The 23,591-nt window shown below is 41.7% G+C and overlaps 1 pseudogene; it reads right to left on the minus strand.

Annotated features, from left to right (window-relative positions):
• Positions 1 to 1,310: 1,310 nt before the first annotated feature.
• Positions 1,311 to 22,500, minus strand: LOC114444448 (alpha-2-macroglobulin-like; annotated as a pseudogene).
• Positions 22,501 to 23,591: the final 1,091 nt, after the last annotated feature.

Genomic DNA, 23,591 nt, shown 5'->3' on the forward strand with positions numbered 1-23,591 from the left:
ATCACAAGGCAATCAATCATTTATACATTTTAGCTGCTATAGGGATTTTACACCTTCACCCTTCACAGCATGTAGTACTACACAAGATTTAATATGTGTCTGTACAAATCTTAATTTGATTTTTAATGACTTTTTATTATCTCACTACCCTCTGGCTAATTTAATTGGTAGCACTTTTGCACGATTTCTGCTATGACAAATCAATATGTCTGCAGTGAAAAGTGTCCTAGGTGAATTATCTTTTTTAAATGTAATTATACTTTTAATAAGACGATGCATTTTCACACAAGGTCAAAAAAAATCTAAGTGGTAATAAAACATGTCAAGATGTAACTAATATAAACTACAATATGTTCCACGTTGTTGAGGGGCATGAGGCCAAATGAGATCTCTATGAGAACAGGCAGTACAGCTCATAACAAACATTAATGTCTTCAGCTACTCTACCATGTGTTAAATTGTGTAAATAAAATAATAAAATAATAAAAATACTAGAAAAGGGCATTTCCTGAAGAAAATGCAAGTTTGATTGCTGCAGCTAAAGCATTGCTTTAATGCTGATGTGAAGGATTGCTCTGAATTGCTGGAGAATCAGAGCAATCCAGAGCTTTGTATGCCTCTGTGTGTCAACCTGTCACCATGGTAACAGCAGAGGAGACCTCAAAAACCACTCCAACTTTGAGAGCCTGGCATGCGGAAATGATTCGGAATTAGAAAATTCTGAATACAAGTTTGATAGAGCAGCATCTAATGAGCGTTTTAAGACGTTCATAGACTCCCATGTTAAAAATTACACCGAAATTGCCTAATATTTGAAAAACTATTTTTTTGAAAAAAATTGAAGTTTGCCTAGCAACGGCAATCAAACTAAATATATATATATCTTATGACCAAGCAACTTTCTCAACATGTTAAATAACTTTTGCAAATGTTAATGTAAAGAAATGACTTTATTTGTCTGAAACATAGTGTGTAATATACATTAAATATTTGAAAAGTATGATGAAAACAAAAACAATGCACCTGCACTATCTATGTAAAATAACAAAAAAATCAAAAAAAGTTTACTGTCATACTCTTATGTTTCACAAGTTAGTGAGAGGTGAGAGAGTAAGAGCGAGGATGCCTTCACTGCTGATTATTTTTGTTGCTGAACCACAAACAATGTCCCACAGCTGCTACCACTGGCTCAGCATTTTCTCTCACATTGTGCACTAGAGACATCTAGTGGTTGTAGTACAGCAGATCACCTTCAAGTAGCAGGTCTAGGCATCAGATGTGCTTTTGTTTTGCCTTTTCTGTTTGACTGGACTCACACTCTGTCTTCAAGCTGCAAATGAAAGAAAACAGGTTATGTCAAGAGCCCTATGGAAATACACACACAGATATATATATATCCTCCTCACCCTCTTCTTCCTCCTTCGCCCCCCCCCCTCCCCCTCTTCCCCCCCAAGACACCTTGCACTCTTGTGTCTAACAGTTTAGCCAGAGTCATTTTTTTGTTCTTCATGGTTTCAATATATTCTCCGTTTCCCGTGGAGTCACTCAAACTTTCTAACTGCACAATATCAGTCTCCAGATCTCTGATGGAACATTGAGAGCGTGCTGTTGATACAACTGTTTTATTATGGTCTTTCCATGTTCCCACCACTGTCTTAAAGAGGTAAAATAATTCTTCTTTTGCCTAAAACTATTCCATAAATAAGTCAAACCCTCTCTAAAACTATGATCAGAAACTAAAACCGAATTAAAATGCCAATATGCACTTTTGGGTAAAATATTCCTAATAAAAACATTACATAAAACAAGCGAGTGGTCAGTAAAACCAACAGGCAGAACATGCTCTAAAAATACTCAGATGATGTTTAAAACAATAAAAACGATCAAGCCGGGCTAGAGAAACTCTATTATCTTTAAAATAAGACCATGTAAACTGCATAGAGCTTGTGTGCATCCTTCTCCACACATCCACCAGGCCATGGGAGTACACCATCTGTTTCAAAGCATGCTGAGAGACTGGATGGGGCTCTGAATGGTTACCATCTAACAACTCATTTTCAGTACAGTTAAAATCCCTGCCTAAAAATAAATAGTCAGCTGACCCGTAACTGTTCAATTTATCTTTAAGCTTTTCTAAAAATTCCTTCCTCTCTGCACCGCTGTTGGGAGCATATAAATTAATAAAAACAACATTAAAATGGTCAAAACGAGCCCTCACACAGAGACACCTCCCTTGGACAAAATGTTCTGTTTCTATAGATGCTGGAGTAAAAGCTTTGGAGAACAGAAAACCCACACCAGCACTAAGGGTAGTGTTGTGGCTTAAGAGCACCTCTCCTTCCCATTCTCTGTGCCAATCTACTTCATTATTCCAATCACTGTGTGTCTCTGGTAACAAAAAACTACATCGATGTGTTTCAGTTTGACCATTTCAAACAACACAGCTCTTTTTTTGCCTCTCTTGCTCCATTTAAATTTAAACTCTAAAATTATTCATTACTGCTGAGAGAAAAATGAAAAATAGGCTAAGTAGCACATAAAAAGGGCACTGGTCATCTTTTTACTAATCATTCTAAAAAAGTAGTTTTCTAACTTTAATCATCACTTTTTTTAACCTGTACTTCTCCTGATCCATAAACTCATTATTTCTGATATGGAGTCTAGCTGAACTATAAAACATCTCTAAATCTGAAAAGAAAGTCCCAACATTAACCCCCTTAAGCCCTTTGTTTTCAGTAGAAAGGTTCTGAACAGATCAACAGCATAGTTATTGTTTTCTTTACGCATTGACTTTTGTGTTAGAGATACATCAGTACTGTCGGACAGCCAGGCCTCACTGTCACTGCTGTCAGACAGTACATGCCCTGTGTTCTTCCTCTGGGAATCCTTGCTTACTTTTGCAGAATCAACTACGTGTCATTCACCAACACTTTTTGTCTGCCTGATTTTTTTGCCTGTCACACATCAGACATGTGTTCTTTTTCTTTACTCCCATCACCAACACCCCCCAGCCTCATTCATCTCGACTGCTCCTACAACTACACTCGTCTCTCTTATTTTGTTTGTGTCACTTCTCTTCCCCTCCTCACCTGTCTGGGTAGCATCCATGCCACTCTCCTCACCCTCGTGCCTATTCCCCCCATCACCTGTCTCTTCAGAATGCTCCCCCACTTCACCACTGCCTCACCACCTCTGCCTCACATTGCTTATTTTCCCGCATGACTTTTCCCCCATCTGCCTCGTATTCACTAAGCTCAACAACTGCACTGCCTACCTTTGCACCTGCTTCAGTAACATGCTGGTCTCACATGAATCCTGCATCAGATGTGTTTATGTCTTTTTGTGGCGGTTTCAGAACAGTTTTCTGCAAAGCAACTCCAGCCCAGGAGGTCCTGGCCCTCGCTGCACAGTCCTCCGCTGTAACACCGCCTGACACAGACACTCACAGACTCGTGCAGGACAGGCTTTAATCATGTGCCCCTCTCCACCACAGCCAAAACACTTCAAATCACAGGACGTAGCAAAAAGCACATAATAAAAACCATTCACTTTTACATGAAACCGATGATCAAAACTCTGATCGTTCAGGATCATGTAAAGTTGCCTCCTGTGAGACACTACATGCTTTAACAGTGGAGACTCACACCCCGACAGTACCTTTCTGATCGGCGATACAATTTTCCCGTGCCGCGATAACTCTTTGCACAGGAAATCATCACTGATGAAAGGGGGAACATTTGAAAGCGTGATTTTTGTTGCCGGTTGTGTCAGAGGCAAAACCGATTCAAACATTCCATTTACTGTGATTCCCGTCTCCACAAGTCTGTAGACATGCTCAATTTGATCTACAAACAAGACAATCACTTTATTCATTCGGGCAGCAGATTTAACAGATGCATGCCCAATTAATTCTCCCACAGCCAGCGCCACATCCTCCACACTACGCGGAGAACTAGTTGCTACTTTGATGGTAAGCGTGGAGTATTGATTGTCGGGTGCCATGGCATTTGCCTGGCCACCCCGCTAGACAAAGTGTCTAGAGTGGAAAAAGCCCACACAACCACCAAAAAATAAATCAACCTTCACCCTACACCATAAAAAAATCACACTCCTTCCACACCAGAAGAAGAAGAAGAAGAAGAACAAAGAGGGTGAAGAACAATAGTTGCCTAGCAACGGCAATCAAACTAACTAAAAACACAAATGCAATGACAGAATGAGGGGTTTTTAAATGTAAACATGTAGTTGTCTCCATGGTGATGTGAAGTGCTTTGATGACAAGAGTTCAATTCACAGTGTGTCTTTGAACTTCTGTTATATACTGAGAGGAGACAGGCAACAGAGAAAATATAAAGTCTGCAAAGTCAACATGAACGTGTACACAGATCTCCGTGAGCAGGGGCTGCTCTGCGATGCTGTCATCAGAGTGGAGGATGAGGACTTTCCCATCCACAGAGTCATCTTGGCGAAGTACACTTACTTCAGGTAACTGATTATCTCAATTTTAAATTAATGTGTTAGTAACCTTTACATAGGGAGACAAAAACAAGGATTTGTTGTAGTGTATGATGTGAGTGTTGAAGATGTTGATATGATGATGATAATGTTACAGCAATCAGATTTAGACCTTTAACTAGACTGTTGAATAAAGTTACCCATAAACCCACCAGTGGCTTAGTGACTAATTTTAGTATCTGTTTTAAAAACTGAAATGCATAAAAGTGGTGTATGATGTTGTGGAACCTTTTCTGTGTCTTTCAGAGCTCTCTTTACACCCTCGTCTGAAGCTGACAAGAAAGTCTACATTATTCCTGACATATCCTTAGACATGATGGAGCTCATCATTGAGTTTGCATACACCGGCACTGTTAACGTGACAGAGTCCAATGCACGGAGGCTTTTCATGGCAGCTGATTCCCTTAATATAGTGGAGTTGGTGCAAATATGCTGCAACTTTTTTGAAAAGACGCTCTGCCCAGACAACTGCATCGGCATCTGGCAGTTCACAAAAACCTACCACGCCCCTGAACTGCAGCTCAAGGCATTCCACTATGTCCTCAGTCACTTTGAGGAAGTGGCTTTCGGCGAAGAGTTCCTGCAGCTCTCGGCCCGGGATGTCAGTGACATCATCAGCCGTGACAACCTCACTGTGAGAAAGGAGGCAGCTGTGTTTGAGGCCATCGTTCGGTGGATCACACATGAACCTCAGGAACGTGAAGGATACACAGATCTTCTCTTGTCAGAGGTACTTTATATTATACATTATAATTTTCATATTATAGGTTAATCTATTTCAAGACAGTGACTGAAGCCAGCCTCAGCCCAATAGAGGGTTATCAGTTATTAGATGTGCTCCATGTCATGATGATGGCCAGTACAGCCTTCCTTTACCCTTTTATAGGCCAGAACGTGCAACATCATCTATTGTGATCAATAGAAAGCAACACAGACTACCTGAGTGACGCATTGTGCTCATGTGCATGCTGGTCTTCTGGGTGACTCTGAAAATGGAGGCGAATTTATGCAAATCATCATCTTTTCCAAAACCTTACCAAGCATTTGTGGTGTGACAATTGACCTATGAAAGAGCAAGAAATGAAAATATAAGAAAACGAAACAAAAGTTACTGAACCTCCTGTTAAAGCTGGGCGCTGGCACAAGCATTTATAATAATTTATTATTATTAGTACAAGTACATAAACTAATAAGGAACATATACATGTAATGCTGGCTATCTGCATAAGCTTTGTGTGCAGGTTAATGCGACTCAGACAATCAATAAGCTGATAGAGATACTATGACAGATGAAGGGAGGAGAGGAATGAGAGGAATGAAAAACATATATAAAGATCAGACTTCAAAGAAGGCTCAGTCCATCTGACTGACCGCCACGATGTAGAACAAAGAGAATGAAGACCTTGTTTGTTCCGGTTGCTAATAGCATTTCAAAAAACTGACCATTATTTTATTGTTTTACTTTTATTGTGATGTTCTTTATTAGGAACCATGATTTTTTATGTATTTTTACACAGACTGTTAAGATATATCCTCTTTATTCTCTGTATTGCTGTAGGTCAGGCTGAGCATGATGCCTACAGACTACATACAGAGTCATGTGCTGTCCAATAAGCTGGTGACGGACAACTTGAGGTGCCGGGCCATGGTCTCTGAGGTCATTGAATGCAAAGATAGAATCCTTGGTCGGCCTCGTCTGCCTTCTGCCATCCTCTTGGCCATTGGAGGCTGGAACAACAGGATGGCTCTAACTAATGTAATCAAGGCATTTGACGTCCGTGCAAACCACTGGATGAACATAACAAAGCTTTGTGAGCCTCTTCGCGTCTATCATGGTGCAGCCTACCTCGGTGGGTATGTCTACTGTGTTGGCGGCTGTGACCAGGTGTTCATAGCCACCAATAGTGTGCGCAGGTTTGACCTGAGCACACGGACATGGCAAGAGGTGGCACCGATGTACTATCGCCGCGGTTATGTGAGCGTGACTGTGCTGAATGGGTGCATCTTCGCCATGGGAGGCCATGATGGGCACACATATCTCAGCAGTGCTGAGTTCTACCAGCCAGAAACCAACCAGTGGCTTCAAATTGCACCCATGCATGAGCGGAGGAGCCGCGCCAGCTGCACAGCACTCAACGGCAAGGTGGGTGGAACACAATGGAACATACCAGAGAACAGAAAGATCTGTTTACAAAACACTGCTGCCAGTTTGAGCCATCAAAAATGACAATTTCTTATTGCCCCCCCCCCACCACCACTTCTTTTTGTATTCAGATCTACATATGTGGTGGATCTGATGGGAGTGAGCACCTGCAAAAAGCAGAGTGCTACAACCCAGAGAACAACCAGTGGACCCTGATCTCTCCCATGAGCAGCCGGCGCAGTGGAGTAGGAGTCATTGCATACAAAAACCATGTTTACGCAGTAAGTGCATGAAAGAAATGTGTGACCAGCTTTCATCAGCGGTTTAAAGCAGCTAGTTTTTTATGTGACAATTGAATTGATAAGTGATGCATTTTCTACTTATCTTTGACTCCAAAGGTTGGTGGCTTCGATGGAACAGCCGAGCTGCAGACTGCTGAGGTCTACAACCCTCACACCAACACCTGGCGCAATGTGTCCTCCATGATGAACCCCCGCCGCAACTTTGGCATCGAAGTAGTTGAGGACCGGCTCTTTGTTGTCGGGGGCTTCAGTCGCTTCACCACCAGCACCTCTAATGTTGAGTACTATGACAGTGAGACGAATGAGTGGTCTCAGGCCTGCTGCATGGACGTCGGCCACCGTGCTCTGAGCTGCTGTGTGCTTTCTGGTCTTCCCAACATGGCCGACTACACCATCCCTCGTGATTCGTGATTTCGGTAAATCTTGTATAAATATGACTGAATGAATGAATAAATGTATAGTGATGTAACAATACTGTCACAGTACCTGGCTCTAAATGTGGATCATCTGTTTATTCCACTCTTATGCAATCTGCATGTCATGCAAGTTAAATAAGGATGAAGGCTCCAATTCAATTCAATTCAGTTTTATTTATATAGTGCATTTTACAATCAGAAATTGTCTCAAAGCGCTTCACAGAGACCCAGAGCCTGAACCCCCTTAAAAGGGAAAAACTCCCTTTTAACAGGAAGAAACCTTGAACAGGACCCGACTCATAAGGAGAACCTTCCTGCTGCCAGTCGGACAGATAGAGGAGGAGGAGAAGAAGAGGGAGACAGGACAGAGAGGATGAAAGAGAGAGAGGAGAAGAAGAAAATAATTTTTTTAAACCATTTTCTATATATTTTTTTTATTTAATTAATATAAGGCGTGTAAACTAGAGCACTACAATTGTACTGAATCAAACATATGTCCTTGCTTATTCAGACAAAACAAAACTATTTCACTATACTAAAATAGGACTGCATTTTATACATCAATATAATTCTTTGTTAGCAATGATAGTGCTTTTAGATTTTAATAAGCAGCATAAAAGGTTGTAATGTGTAAACACTACTACAACTAGTCATTTTAATAACTGTGATGGTCCAGGCTGTGGGCATCGAGTGAAGAGAGAGGCTGCTGAATGGATGATAAGAAAAGGAATAAAAAAAATAATCAATTCCACTTTACGCTCTAGTTAACTCATAAAACCAGCTGACAGTGAGCAGTATTATTACTTTAGTTTACCGTTAATCAGCCTGTCATGGATGGACGGACTTATGTTAGCAGACCACCTCCTGTACATGGATGACATCAAGCTGTATGCCAAGAGTGAGCTAGACATTGACTCACTGATCCATACCACCAGGATATACAGCAACGACATTGGAATGTCATTCGGACTGGACAAGTTTGGTCAAATGATAACAAAGAGAGGTAAGGTTGTCAAGACTCAGGGAATTTAACTCCCAGAAGGCAGCGTAGCGGATGTTGAGGAAAGCTACAAGTACCTTGGAATCCTACAGGCAAATGGAAACCACGAAGAAGCCGCAAGGAAAGCAGCCACAACCAAGTACCTACAAAGAGTAAGGCAAATCCTAAGGAGTCAGCTAAATGGGAAGAACAAGGTCCAGGCCATCAACACCTAAGCCCTGCTGGTTATCAGATACCCTGCTGGCATAATAAACTGGCCAAAAGAGGCCATAGAAGCCACTGATGAAGACAAGGAAGCTCCTCACAATGCATGGAGGACTTCACCCCAAGTCCAGCATCCTGAGGCTATACACTAAGAGGAAGGAAGGACGCCGGGAGCTGGTGAGCATCAGAGCCACCATCTAAGATGAAACAGCAAAAATCCACGTCTACATCATCACCTCAGGCAACAGAAGCCCGATGCAGAGGAAGAGGAGCAAGAACCATCATGGCAGGACAAGCCCCTCATCTTACAGCAGGGTGTAAGATGCTAGCAGGCAGGGCGTACATAGAATGGCATAACCAAGTGACAGGCATAGTGTACAGGAACAGGAATGACCAAGCTAAGATCCTGTGGGACTTCCAGATACAGACCGACAAAATGGTGATGGCTAACCAACCGGACATAGTAGTAGTGGACAAACAGCAGAGGAAAGCCGTAGTGGTAGATGTAGCAATCCCAAGTGATGGCAACATGCAGAAGAAGGAACATGAGAAACTGGAGAAATACCAAGGGCTTAAAGAAGAGCTAGGAAAGATGTGGAAGGTGAAGGTAACACTGGTCCCTGTGGTAATTGGAACCCTTGGGGCTGTGACCCCCAAATTCCAACAGATCCCATGAACAATGTCAGAACTTTCAGTCCAGAAGAGCGCAGTGCTAGGAGCAGCACAGATACTGCGAAGAACCCTCAAACTCCCAGGCCTCTGGTAGAGGACCCGAGATTGAGGAAGGCACACCACCCAGAAAGGGGTGAGAGCACACAACTGCTCTGGCCAACAGAAGCCTGATGCAGAGGAAGAGGAGCAAGAACCATCATGGCAGGACAAGCCCCTCCATGGAATGTACCACTGACAGATACAGGAAGTGGCAGACATCGAGAAGTCCTACCAGTGGCTGGAAAAAGCTGGACTGAAAGACAGCACAGAGGCACTAATGGTAGCAGTACAGGAACAGGCCCTGAGCACAAGATTAATAGAGGCTGGGGTCTACCACACCAGACAGGACCCCAGGTGCAGACTGTGCAAAGAGACAATCCAGCACATAACAGCAGGGTGTAAGATACTAGCAGGCAGGGCGTACATGGAACGGCATAACCAAGTGGCAGGCATAGTGTACAGGAACATCTGTGCCAAGTATGGCCTGGCGGTCCCATGGTCAAAATGGGATACACCTCCAAAGGTGATTGAGAATGACCAAGCTAAGATCCTGTGGGAACGGAATTCTCTATATACATATAGGCCAGTTTTAAAGCAGCTCAGTTTTCAGCTGTGCTAACATAATTGCACAAGGGTTTTCTATATATATATGTTATTACAGACTCTTACCTGCAGCACATGCGTAGATATATTCTGTCTCAGCCTGGTCACCTGAGAGGGAAAAGGAAGAATTCAAACATACACAAACAACACAACAACACACAAACTTTCAATTTTACATGTTGAGGATTTGTTGACAACATGGGGTTTTTATGTGAATGAATAAGTTTTGGGGGTTTGTATCGACATCTGTGTATCGGTTTTACTTGGTTGGTAGTAGTCATAGATCTTGACCACGGCTGGCTTCAGGTTCTGCACTGGGAGCTCCTGTATGAGGTCTAAACTGTGGTTGATGACTACATGCTGCAGTAACTGTTGGTATTTAACAACACACAGTCAGCACGTCAGTCTTAAAGCAACAGAGCATCATTGACTGTTTATCCGCAGTGGATTCCTCTCACCTCTCTTAGATACACCAGAACATGATCGTCCTTTTGTTCAACACGATCCACCAGCTGCCCACGTTTGAGCTGTGAGGAGATGATATTTCATTGGGTCATCCAACAACAATAAATAAACACAATCCATTTTATTCAGGTGAAAGTTACAGTGATATCTCACCATCTCCAGAGACTTTGGGTCTGGGACAAATCCAGAGAGCATTTTGATATCCAGGATCACCATGTTGGTGCTGTTTTCTGCTCCAATGTATCTGTAATGCAAGGTTTGAACTGAAGCTTCTGAGAGTTTTATTTTTCGCAGTTAAATACAGGGAAGCCGTTCTCCTCTGTATTATAAAGTGCACCTTGCTGTCGATAATACTTACAGGGATTTCAGCTTCAGAGTAAGTCTTTGAATGCTGGTGCAGTTGGACTCAGGGTGGACCTCTACCCTAAGAGTAGTGGGATCATTTGGAGTCGGGATGTTGTAGAGGAGAGAAAGCTGGAAAAAAGACACAAGCCCAGTGTTTCAATACATCATTTCTGTCACATCATTGATAGCTGTTTTGTGGACTAACAGTGAGGACAACCAGACACCTTTTGAATTTGTAGGGCATTATCATATTGTGAAAGTGCAACGGAGGAAGAAAATACATTAACTTTCTAATACAGACACACCTCTGTAACCACTCTCCCTCTCTCAGCCTTTTCTCTTATTATGCAGTAGAGATATCTAGTCAGAACTTAAAATAGCTGTTTCAAGCATTTACAGTAGATGAGGTTATTGAAGGTTATTATTTTCTGTGAGATTAGGTTATTATGGACCTAATTTCTCCTTGCTAAAGGAGTGTGTTTATTGTGCTCATATTTTTCACATAACTCCATTTGAATTATGAAGTTGCTCTGACTGAAAATGAAGGGTTTAGATTTAGGATAACAGACTGGCAAAAAACAAAAACACTGCAGGTCATCTATGGACTCTTAAATTTAAGTATTCTTTTAATGCAGATGCATTATATACTGTGAGCTGTGTAATGTAAACATAGTCATATTAAAACAGGTGGAACACACAGATATTGACATTAAGCTCAGTGAGCAGTCACAAAGAAAACTGTAACTCAGATAAAGAGCCAGACGTGTTCTGTGTCACACATCTGTGTGACTGTAACCAGGATAAGACATATGCCAGGGACAGAGACTGTTCTTATAAGTGTAATTAAATAACAAAATAATTTCATTATTGTGCATTATTAAGCACCAGTCAATGTCTGGTAACCTGTTTGCCACTGACCTGCACTGAAGCACATGCAGTGCCCTTCACCTCCAGGCTGTACTTCCCTGTCACGTCCTGCAGCAGGGTCTCCTGGTAGAGCAGCTTGTTGTCCTGATTCACATCAAATGTCAGCTGGCCACTGGGAGACTGGACTGTCACTGTGCTGGAGCCCTCTGGACTGAAGACCAGAGTGGAGTAGAGAGCCAGAGCCTGAAGAGCCACCACAGTGTCCTACAACACACACACACACTGTGGTTTGTAGAGGCAGCAGGTTTCATGTGTAGGAGTCTATATTATGAGCTATAATGAGCATTATCTTTTAGAAGCAATGCAACATGTATCATCAATAAATCCATGGATTTAACAAAGCTACCACAAAATTGTAAAGCCTCAGAATGATATGACACTGAATTTGGTTTCCATGTGTCCCAGACCTTTGAGTTCTGTTGTACCTGTGTGGAGGAGAATCCTCCGTAGTAGTTCTGCTGCTTCGTCAGCCACCTGACGATGCGGGAGGCGTAGCCCAGGTCTTCAACAGTGGGAGAGGCACCGAGTTTGGCCAAGAGAACATAAGAGCTGATCTCCACAGACAGAGAGGCTGATGTTTCCTTTGCTGTCTGAGACCAGTAGAGGAGACCCCCTGCAAACAGACACACAGACAGTGTAAGAAACATCCAGGTTATTGTGACCTGAATGATTTCCTTCGGGACAATGACTCACCGTCTGTTACTGAGACTGTGTCCAGGTGCTGCAGAAGCTGAGCACGGGTCTCCATGTCTCCTGCCAGTGTGAAGACGTACGCCAGCAGAGCTGTGGTGTAGGTGTTGCTGAGGTCACCGAGGGACTCCTTTAGGCAAGACAGGCTCTTCCATACCTAACAGAAAAAATGGCTGAATTAGTAAAAACTGTTATTATCACTCTTTATTACCAGTGCCCTGCTCCTTCAGGACACTTCAGTTTAATAACCACAATGGAAGAAGTGAATGGGGACCAGTAGATATACTGAGCACAACAGTCTACTCACAGTTTGTGTCCTGTTCATCTCCAAAAAGGCAGCAGTGATGTAAGCACTGAGAGTCACTTCATCTGACACTCCACCCTGTAATGACAGCGTTACACACTTTAACATTACTGGACATGCAACATTAGTAAATCAGCATCAGTCACTGTGAGCTTACCTTCATCTTGTTGTTAAAGAGTTTTCCTGACTGCACAAAGCAGCCATTGTCTTGCTGTGTCTCCTTCAGCCATGTCTCAGACTTTTCTATAATTGATAGATCAATGTAGATGAACGATTGTGCTTTGGCCAAAGATCTGACTACAAACGCAGTCAGCCTGAAGAGCAAAGATAGCATTACGGTGTTATTGGTTATATTATTATTACATTCTTTTGTTAATTTCAGTGTCAGCATACTCTAAAGCTGAACAGACACTTGACAACAAGCAAAAATGTTCTCAGTCAAAAGAACAACTGATTCTCAGAAGGACAGCTGTACAAAAGGCACACACACACAAATGAAGATAACTTAACTACTAAATAACTACTCTTTGCATTAAAACAAAAAAAACTATCTGTTGATTTAAATTCAAGAACAATCCATAGGGATGCTTTTTATTGATTTTTTGGGTGTTGTTCTGCTTTCCCTACATCTACACAGTTTTATCTTTGAATTACATAATTATGTGGTCCTCGGGGTAGCAGGAGCTCCGTACAGTGTCTTTAAGTTGTTTTCTTTGTTTTGTCCATTTTTGGATTTGTCGCACACCTCTCACCTTTGCACGTGCTTCACTTGCACAGTAATTAAGACAGATATCTGAATTAGTTTGTCTAGCTTTAAAAGAAATAGTTGCAAAACCAAAATTGTTCAGCTATGGCTCCTCTTTCTGGGCGAGGCTTAGAACTTTTTGAACGACCCTCATACCATATGTGTTAACCCATTTTAGACTTACCAAGTGTTTCCAGGTCCTGATCCAAACGTGCTGTAAGCGCCATCACGGTGCTTGTAGTTTAGCTGTCTCTGGTAGCCTGTGTGACAATAAAAACATGCCAATTCCAAATGTCCAGTTCAATCAAACTAAACTCAGCCTTCGATCTGACGGTGTTCTGATTGACTTCTACATTACCAACAGAGACTCACCGCTGGTCAGGAAGTTGGCTGCCTTCTCCATGATGGCTGGGGTCAGCTGCTGTGTGCCTTTCAGGTACTGCAGGATGTAGATGTTTGGAGCCAGCAGAGCCATGTTCTGTTCTCCACATCCATACGGCATCTGCAGCAGACCATCCAGGTTCTTGAGGGCCCGACCGAGGATGTCACCTTCACAAAAACTATGGTTAAATGTTTAGCAGAAAGATAAGACAACATGGAATGTGTAAGGACACTAACCCAGCACTGAAACTGAAGCACGGACAGATCCATCAATCACATTCTCGGGGAGCTGCGCCTCTAATTCCTCTGTCAGATAATCTCCTGTGTGCACACAGAAACAAGCAAGTTACAGAGAGTAAGGACTGGATGTATTACTTAACAGTGATTTACATTACATTAACTACTAACATACTGACCATTGGGGCAGAGCAGCCAGTTGTACACCTTTGTCATCTCAGTTCCCTCGGGCTGAAAAGACAGCAAAATGATGTCACCTTAATGTCTTTTAATATTGTATTAACAATATTAAAAACGTTTTTGGATTAACCTTTTTGGTCCTACCATTACAATGAGAGATTTTGTGACCACGTCGATGTGGCCCCTCTCAGGTACCTCTACGATCTCATTGTCACATGAAGCGTGAGAAGGCACAGCCTCAGCACGCACCGTCACGTTCACAATCCCTAAAACACAACAACAAAAATGATTTTTTTTCATTTTTCAACAACCCAGTACCTATACAGAAATCTAATATGCAACATTAGACTATCACTCTTAAACCGGAGTGATATAACCATATATGTTATGTTTGGTGATATACTAGTATGGTGTACATACAGACTCTAGTATACTGTACATGTACATATAGTAAACAGATCTATATGAAGAATACTTATGTGGTGTCATATGTTGGGACAATAGGTGTAAAAATATGTATGATTTGTTATTAATATGTCTTGTCCCATACGCACATAATAACTTCATCTGTTTGTATTTCTAATCACTTATTTGTTATAATTAATGGTTCATTTTAATGCCAAGAGACTTTGCATTAATAAAAGGGTGCAAAAGGAAACCATCAAAAAGTGCCATGATGTTAGAAGCTTAGTAAAGCCCATGACCTCTGTTTTTGCAAGGACAAAAGTCTTGTGTCATTTTCATATGACTCAACCAATCACATGTTAGAGCTTCACTTGTGACAAATGATGTAATGAACACATTCTCAGGTGTGTTTAAAAGGACCACTAGAATACTAGACCTTCATATGAAGTGCAAACTGAGCTCTGACAACATGCCAAAGATTCAACCGCAGAACAAATTGCTGATCATCAAGAGCCTGAAGACCAAGTCTGCTGCTGAGGTGGCAGAAATCTTTAATGTCTAAGCAGCAAGTGAATAGGATATGAAAAAGATTTGAAGAAACTAGTGATGCTCATGACAAGCCCAGGTCAGGAAGACTCTGTAAGGCAACTGCTCGAGATCGCCGCTTGTTGGTTCGACTCTCCAAGGCCAATCCTTTTTTAACTGCAGCCGAGCTAAATAAGGCCTGGACACCAGAAAATCAAGTATGCACAAGAACAGTCAAATTCTTTCACACAGTGGTCTCCATGGGAAAATTAGTGCTAGGAAACCGGCAAGATGAGACAACAGAAAAGGCGTGTTGTACTTGGCACGGCCTACAGCTTGCGTAGAGGATGGACAGTGAAAAAGTGGCAGAAGATTGATTTTTCTGATGAATCATCAATTGAACTGCATTCCAATCGCTGAAAATATTGCAGAAGGCCTGTTGGAACCCATATGGCAAGATCAACAGCCTTAAGTATCAAGAAATCCTTGCTTCCCATTACATTTCAAACCACAAGAGAGGCCAATTCTGCAGCAGGATGGCGCTCCTTCTCACACTGTCAAAGAAGGTCAAGACCAAAGAATGTCAAAGTGCTCCAAGATTGGCCACCACAGTCACCAGACATGAATATTACTGAGCATGTCTGGGGCAAGATGAAGGTGGGGGCTTGGAAGATGAAAACCAAAAAACCTTGATGAACTCTGGAAGTGCTGCAAGGCTGCTTTCTTTGCCATTCCAGATGACTTCACCTATAAGCTATTTGAATCATTGCCAAGTCGTATGGATGCAGTTCTCCAAGTTCAAGGGAGTCATACAAGATATGAATTATTTTTACAATACACCTGGGTTTTATGTTCTGATGCTATTGTAGCATGTTTGTGCATTCTAAATTTGCCCATTATTTTTGTTTGGGACAAGCAAATAAATCTGACATTTCTGTCCTAATTAAATGATTTAAGTACATGGATGACACAGAACTTTATTTTGGAATAATGAACATGATCTAGAGGCCTTTAATTTTAATATATACCATTTCTGATTTGAATTGATCAAATACAAGTCAGGTTATTATTTGTTGTTCCTAGAATGCACATTTAAGACTTATGTCAGCCAGTGTATATGTAACACCCATAGTGAAGTATCTATATGATTGACTTTTTATCACATTATGAGTAGATTAAAATCTTTCCGTTAGTAGAAGATCCATTGGCTCAACAAAAAGCTGGTTTATTATCTAGAAAGAGGTGCCAGGCTTTTATACATACAATTTCAACATATGAAATTGTCCTAATTTCTAACAAAATTCTGTCTTAAAATGTGTCAAACCAACAGGTAGTTCTTATTTTTTAACTCATTGTGTGACGTTTACGGGATGTTCTGAGCAGACCTCTGTCAGCTCGCGGTCTGCGTCGCCACGGTGCGTCACAGCGCTGCAGGGCTTGGACGTTACAGCGACACAGAGAGCTGTGAAGCTGCACAACACTGGTTCAACACTTCCACACAATTCACCACAAGACTAAACATGCTTATGAATACAACGTGCCATCAGAGAGAGTCCGCGTTGTACGAGTGAAGTTCTCTGCCTTCTTACTGGCGGCACTCGCGGCAGCGCCACCCAGTCTAGTCCTCTTGCCCAGTCCTCTTGTGCCATCTCTGCTATTTTATGTGTTTCTGTCTACATGGTGGCGTTTTTAAAATTCGCTGATGCTCATACACACACGCAAACGCGTGCGCACACAAACACATGTGCGCACAGGTGAGCCCACTCCCAGCAGCAGGTAGAGTTGTGTTTGGCTCTGTTGCTCATGACGTGCTAGTTGGTTTGACTTAACTCCATTGACTATGCTCAGATAAGCTATGTTAATAGGCCTACCACTACTCATAATAATAATATTAATATCATTAATAATAACAATAATAATAATAGTGTTGATAATTGGGGGCCTTTCCAATGTTAAATGTTCTTTAGAAATTAAAGTTTATTGATCTTTGAAAGGGTGTACTTGCATTATATGTCATTATCATTATGTTAGTTGAACATTGATTTGACAATATTATCGCTTATCGCAATAATTTCTCTTGGCAATTAATCGCCCAGCAAAATCTGTTATCGTGACAGGCCTACACACACACACACACACACACGGGTTTTGCCGCAATGAGTGCCTTTATAGAAAGTATCGGATCGGGACTCGGTATCGGCAGATACTCAAAATCAAATGACTCAGACTCGGACTCAAGGGCAAAAAAACCTGATCGGGACATCCCTATAAATGACATTTGTGTGTTTAAAGTCAGCTATTAATGGATAGCATTAGTGTGTATAAATGGCTGATCCTCACCTAAGACTGAGGGGACCATGGTCCAGCTGAGGGTCTTGCGTTCACTGCTGCACAAACATGACGTGTACTGGTCACCAGAGAGAGGAGTGAGGTTGTAATCTGAGGAGGGTGTGGGAGTGACACTGATCTGTTCAAGATAAAGCACAAAATATAAGTGATGGAATCAAACAATGATTGAATTGCTGTATAAAGTTTTTGCATGTGAAATGTTATTGATTACCATGATGCAGCTGGTCAGGTAGTTGAAGACAGTTGCCTTCAGTTCAAAGTGCTCCCCTCGGATGATGGAGTACGGCATGGTGAGCTCCAAGAAGAAGGGCTGGAAGACGGTGATGTTTTTACGAGGAGCCAAACCAAAACCCTGAGGAGACAAACCTCCGTCTCCCAGGTGGTGATGGTGTCTGGGACGGTGAGGGACACGTCCTTCTTTCCAGACTCTCTAAATGAGAGGTGATACAGTCAGAGAAAACACTAAAAACCACAACAGCTTTACATGAGATCCCTCACCCCACTTCCACCAGGTCCCATATCCACGTCTCAGGAAAAAAAGTGCGGACTGTCTCAACGGGTGGAGGATAATTTACAAACCCCATCCAGTAACCACCTCGTCCTACCATCCGGTTATTTGCTTGAACCACTGAAATGTCGCCACACAGCAATTGACCAAAAACACAATGACAAATGGATTGTGATTTAACACAGAGCAATATGAAAGACCTACCATAGGGGCCGCTGAGCCTCAGCATGTACTGTGTGCCTTTATACTGGAGGCACTCTGGGGTTGTAATGACCAGATTAGTTAACATTATCAGTCCCACACTCTAGATAACCCGACAACATAGAGACATCACTGAAAAAGTAAACAATCACATGTACAGCAACAACAGAGTTTTGTTGGAATTAAAATTAATAATAATAATAATAATAATAAAGAAAAAGGACCTGGAAAAACCAGGAAGCCTCGGTTCTGCTGCCTGTAGAAATGTATCTCTTTGGTCTAACATGGATGCATTCCTCACGACGTTGAAGGACACGTGGAATGCTTTCTTTTCTGATAGTCAAGACATTCAATATCTGAAAAGAAATGAAATGTGTCAAAGCACCACAGACGTCTTTCATAAAATACATACAAACAGGAATCTGTCTGAGAAACTGCTAAATGCTCTCAAATGCAGAGGAGGCTTTGAGCTCAGGTGGGTGAATTAGTTTTCTTTATTGCATGCTGATAATGCAGTTTATTATTTTTATTTAATACATTCTAATTAAAATTAAGCAGATGGATGAGAGGTCTTGAAAAAACGGTGGTGGTAGCATCATGCTTTAGGTAAGTGGTTTGGGGGGAATTGATCTACCTGGGACAGATTACTACTTACTACTCAGATTACAGACTATAAGAAGTCAAAAAGTTTGCTAAATATGATAATACTGATTGAATTACACTTTAGTTAGATTCCATCTGTTACCTTGTCTGCAGTCAGAGCATTCGCTCCTTCCTTGATGAGGACACTCTGATCAACAGCACTCACGCCGCACAGGGAGTCCGGCTGGGCCGTCACCTGCAGGGTTGTGTCCTCTCCTGGGACAGCTGAGGGTGAAGAAAACTCCACCGACACCTCACACACACACACAAACACACTAATTTATCTTGTCAGGACGCACATATATTTGTCCTTTTGAGCTGCCACATATGGACTGTTTCTCCGGTACATGTGCCTCCTCTTACACTGACCTTGTGACTGAAGCATGTCTCAGTGGAGAAGGACGCGCTGTGGGCGATCACATTCTCACTGGGAAGGACGGCATAGGCCACAACATGGACTTTTGGTGCCATCTCTGGGGACACCATTAGCTTAAAGGACACCTCACCCTGATTCACTGAAACATATGTAAACGATTAGGGCCTGCATACAAATTGAACAGCAGTTGATCCTTTTCTAGTATGAAATCAGGGAAATGTCAAAACAAAAAAGATTCATGTTAATCACATTTACTTATATTTGCCTGGATTTCAACCTTTCTAAGTCCTTGCATGAAAATGACCCTGCCAGATAAGACCTGAGGAATTTAAGAGAGAATAACAAAGAATCATAACTTTGCTTCTGTCATGATTACAACAAAACTATTCTAAACATTCCCTCCACCGCTCACCAGGTACATCACATCCACAGAGCCCTGGATCTCTCCCACTACATTGTACTGAATAGTGATATCTGCTTGTTTGTCACAGAGAAGCGGTGAGTCCTTCGTCTTCACCTCCAGGGAGCTGGCTGACGGTACATCAGGTGAAGAAGGTTGAGCCAGAGACAGAAAGTGATGTCCGGCTTGATAGAATACAGTTTGATAGTCTGGGATCATTGGTATTGGCAGGTGTGTTGCCTAAATGTAGAACAGAAATAATGCTTGATGTCCTTCATCTTCCAGGAAGAGTAATGCAATGTGGTGTTTGAGTGCCTCACAAACAAGTTGATGGGGCCTGTACAGCCTGCTGTGCTAAATGAGAACGCAGCAGTTCCGTCGCTGTCTGTGGTGAGGTTCTGTAGCAAACGTGCTGACAGCGGTTCACCCTTAAACAGGTACAACAGCTGGTTTGGAATGGGTGTGTTGCTGTAGTGAACTACTTTAACCTGTTGGAAGCACAGAGTTGTATGAGTGAAACAGTGCACTGCGGGCAGACCAACACATTTTGGACTTACTTTTCCTTCTACATTTGATCCCTGCTCATAAGTCTTGGGTGTGTCGATAAAGGAGATGGTGGCAATTCTATAAGAAAGCCTTATCTGTTTTTCTTGTGAAAATGAAATACCTGTAAGAAAGAGTCATTGTTACAAAGACGACCGTGTTGGTCACAATAAATACATTCAGTTATATTTGTGATTACAACAATGAAATCTTGCCGGTGCCCTCCTCTTCTACTTTTACCACCACAGACAGTTTAGTTGACAGCTGCCTTCGGTTCACTCCTGTGAATGCTGCTAACTTGAAGGTAAATGTAGCACAGCCTCTCTTGTCATTCTAAAAAGAAAATAACATGTTGATGTTCTTTAATTTACATACACAGTGTTTGGACTAGTTTAGGTACTCTTACCACTGTTCTACTGGACCCCATAGGACCATAATATCAGTGACCTCATTTGTCACCTTCAGCTTTTGACAGTGTTACTTGTTGTTAACCCTTTAGCTCTGTTTATTCCTTCTCAATGGGTTACCTATAGAATTTGATGTTTTTATTTTCACATATTTACCCATTGTAGATCAAATGTTAGCTACTTGTAAATATGACATACCATGCACAGTATACTGTGTGAGATCGCTCAGCTGTACCTGTTGTGTCTCTGTGTAGCATATCTCAGTGGTTGCATTCGATTGGTAGGATCCACTATGAGAATGGCGGCACACCTCAACTTTGACACTACCTGGCACCGGCTGCCCATACGTATATCTGATTGGATGGAACATTTAGTATTAAAAATATATCCTAAAATTGATGTTCATAGGTCAGAGTGTATACTGCTTACTTTGCACATACTCCAGCACTGAACTCTTCCTGTAGGATATTTACTTGATCGGGCAGGTTTACTTTTACATCAAACTTTGTCAAAACTGCACAAAAAATGATGTTAGCAGTCTAGCATCTTGCACACTAAGAGTTATTTAAAAACAAAACTACCATAACTTACCATATTTCTTGACTTTGAAGCTGTAAAACAACTTCTTTGGACCCACTGATACAAAAATACGGTAGTGTCCTTCACGGGCCTCAGGGTTCAAGGCATGAGAGAGCTGCAAGATTTTACTGTTGGATGATTCATTTAGCCACTGTGCGATCCTGTTTCCCACCGGATCCTGTTAAATATGTGAAAAGTACATTTAACTCCCATACATCCCAGACATAGGAAAATATCTTTCATGTTACTAATTAGGACAGTTTAAAAAACATTTTAAGGACATACTATACTGACCACTGGCATGACTACAGATTCTGCTGCTAACCCTGCTGTTATTGACTCCTGCTTGATGTTTTTTTTTTTTTTTACAAAATACAGAATTAGAATAAACTGATAAAATTAGCTACTTGTCTATAATTTCATAATTAATAAATATTACGTGTCTATATTCAGAGTATTGAAGTATGTGTCTTACCTCAAGTACAATGTCATAGTTCTTGAAAAACAGAGAAAATTGTTGATTAAAAAAGGAAAATGTTCCTTTCAGGTCAATAATGTAATATAAATAATGTATAATAATGTATATAAATAAAGCTACTGGTTGTACGTCCTTACACTAAAATCCAGCTTACCAGCTGACTGGCAGGTCTCAGCTTGACGTCCAGGCTGATGACTCTGAAATGAACTGAGAGAAATCCAAAGACTTCTTATCCTTATTTTGTTTTGTCCTTACACAGTAGTATACTGCATTAAACATATCAGCTCAGGGTTACCCGTTTGTCCAGGGAGGTACATGTGTTTGTCTGACTGGATGAACGTCATCGGCTGATAGACAAAGATCATGACTTTCTTGACATCTTTTGCGTAGAAGTTGTCACCTCGTACCTCCACCTCAAAATCCTGCAACTCTTCATTCTGTGCTACGGGAACCTGTGACAGAAACAACATTGTTCTTGATGTACCTTCACCTTGGAGAAGAAAAAAAGAAGAGAAGAGAATAAAAGCTGACCTGAAACTGAGTGCAGATGTGGAACTCTTTACTGGAAGACTGTCTGAACAGGGTCATGTTCATCTTCTTGGACTTCAGAGTGACAGTCATGACCAGGGTCTCATTTGGCTGAAGGAGACTGGCACAGAATTTGGTCTCTGCACCAGCTTCGAGAACCTCGGGAACAGCCACCATGTACTGCCTGCAGACAATGATTCACACCTTATGCAGAAGTACTTCCACTTTTTCAGACAGTAGAGCTAAACTTACGGTCGTTCCGCTGTCTTGCCCGCACATATGTAACTCAGGAAGGCCAACAGTATCCATATGCCGGCGTGTGTCCCAGAAAAAGCCATGACTGACTGCGATGAGGCTAAGACCCTGTTAAATAAACTCCAATCCTTTCACCCATATCACACAAACACACATCATCCTGAGCCATCATTTTGAGTTAATCATTTACAGACGAACCAAAAGCACTGACCCTTCATCATCCAGACGGATGCATCAACAAGTTGATTTTACACAAATCTATTTTATTCTTGTAAATATTGTCTTTATAAAGAGCAGGTACAGTCACGTGGTTTCTTTGCCCTTTAAACTTGCTGATCCTGTCTGATGAGGCAACAGTGAGGAGATTTCTTGTAAACAAATCTGTTTGGATTGTGTGGGCTTGTCCTTAAACAACACACTAAAGTTCAACACCCACCCATCTGTCCAATAATTGCCCGTTGCTGTAATCAAAGGCAGAGAGAGGAGATATGCAAACATCAGGAAAACAGTGGAAGGAGATGGAAAACTGGACACAAACCAAAGATGCTTTGGTTGCTTTTCACCTCTGTCAGAACTTGAGAGTCAAAATTAGAAGCACAAATACAGGACACTATAGTTTTTTCTGTTAAATATCTATTTTTTTACATTAAATGGACAGCATGATGTAGACATCCTGTATACATGCAGCCTGAATTACCGTCACAGTAACAGTTTCAGTGCTTGTCCACACAAGAGACGAGCGAATCCAGGCTGCTATCAAACAACATGGATGCACAATTGACTATTAGCATCAGACCAGCTCATAATATTGACCTTTTTTAACAATAATATAAACTGCTCAAAAAATCAAAAAGGGAACACTTGAACAGCACAATGTAACTCCAAGTCAATCACTGTTCTGTGAAATCCGCCTGTCCAGTTAGGATCAACACTGACTGTGAATCAGTTTCAGCTGCTGTTGTGCAAATGGAACAGACAACAGGTGGAAATGAGAGGCAATGATCAATACAAGCCCTATAAAGGAGAGGTTCTGCAGGAGGACCACAGACCATCTCTATGCTCTCATCCTTCCTGCCTGATGTTTGATCACTTTTGCATTTTGTCAGTGCTCTAACCCCTAGAGGTAGCATGAGGCGGTGTCTACAACCCACACAAGTTGCTCAGGTAGTGCAGCTCATCCAGGATGGCACATCAATGAGAGCTGTGGCAAGAAGGTTTGCTGTGTCT

Source organism: Parambassis ranga, chromosome 13 (assembly GCF_900634625.1).
Source record: "Parambassis ranga chromosome 13, fParRan2.1, whole genome shotgun sequence".
NCBI classification, from domain to species: domain Eukaryota; kingdom Metazoa; phylum Chordata; class Actinopteri; family Ambassidae; genus Parambassis; species Parambassis ranga.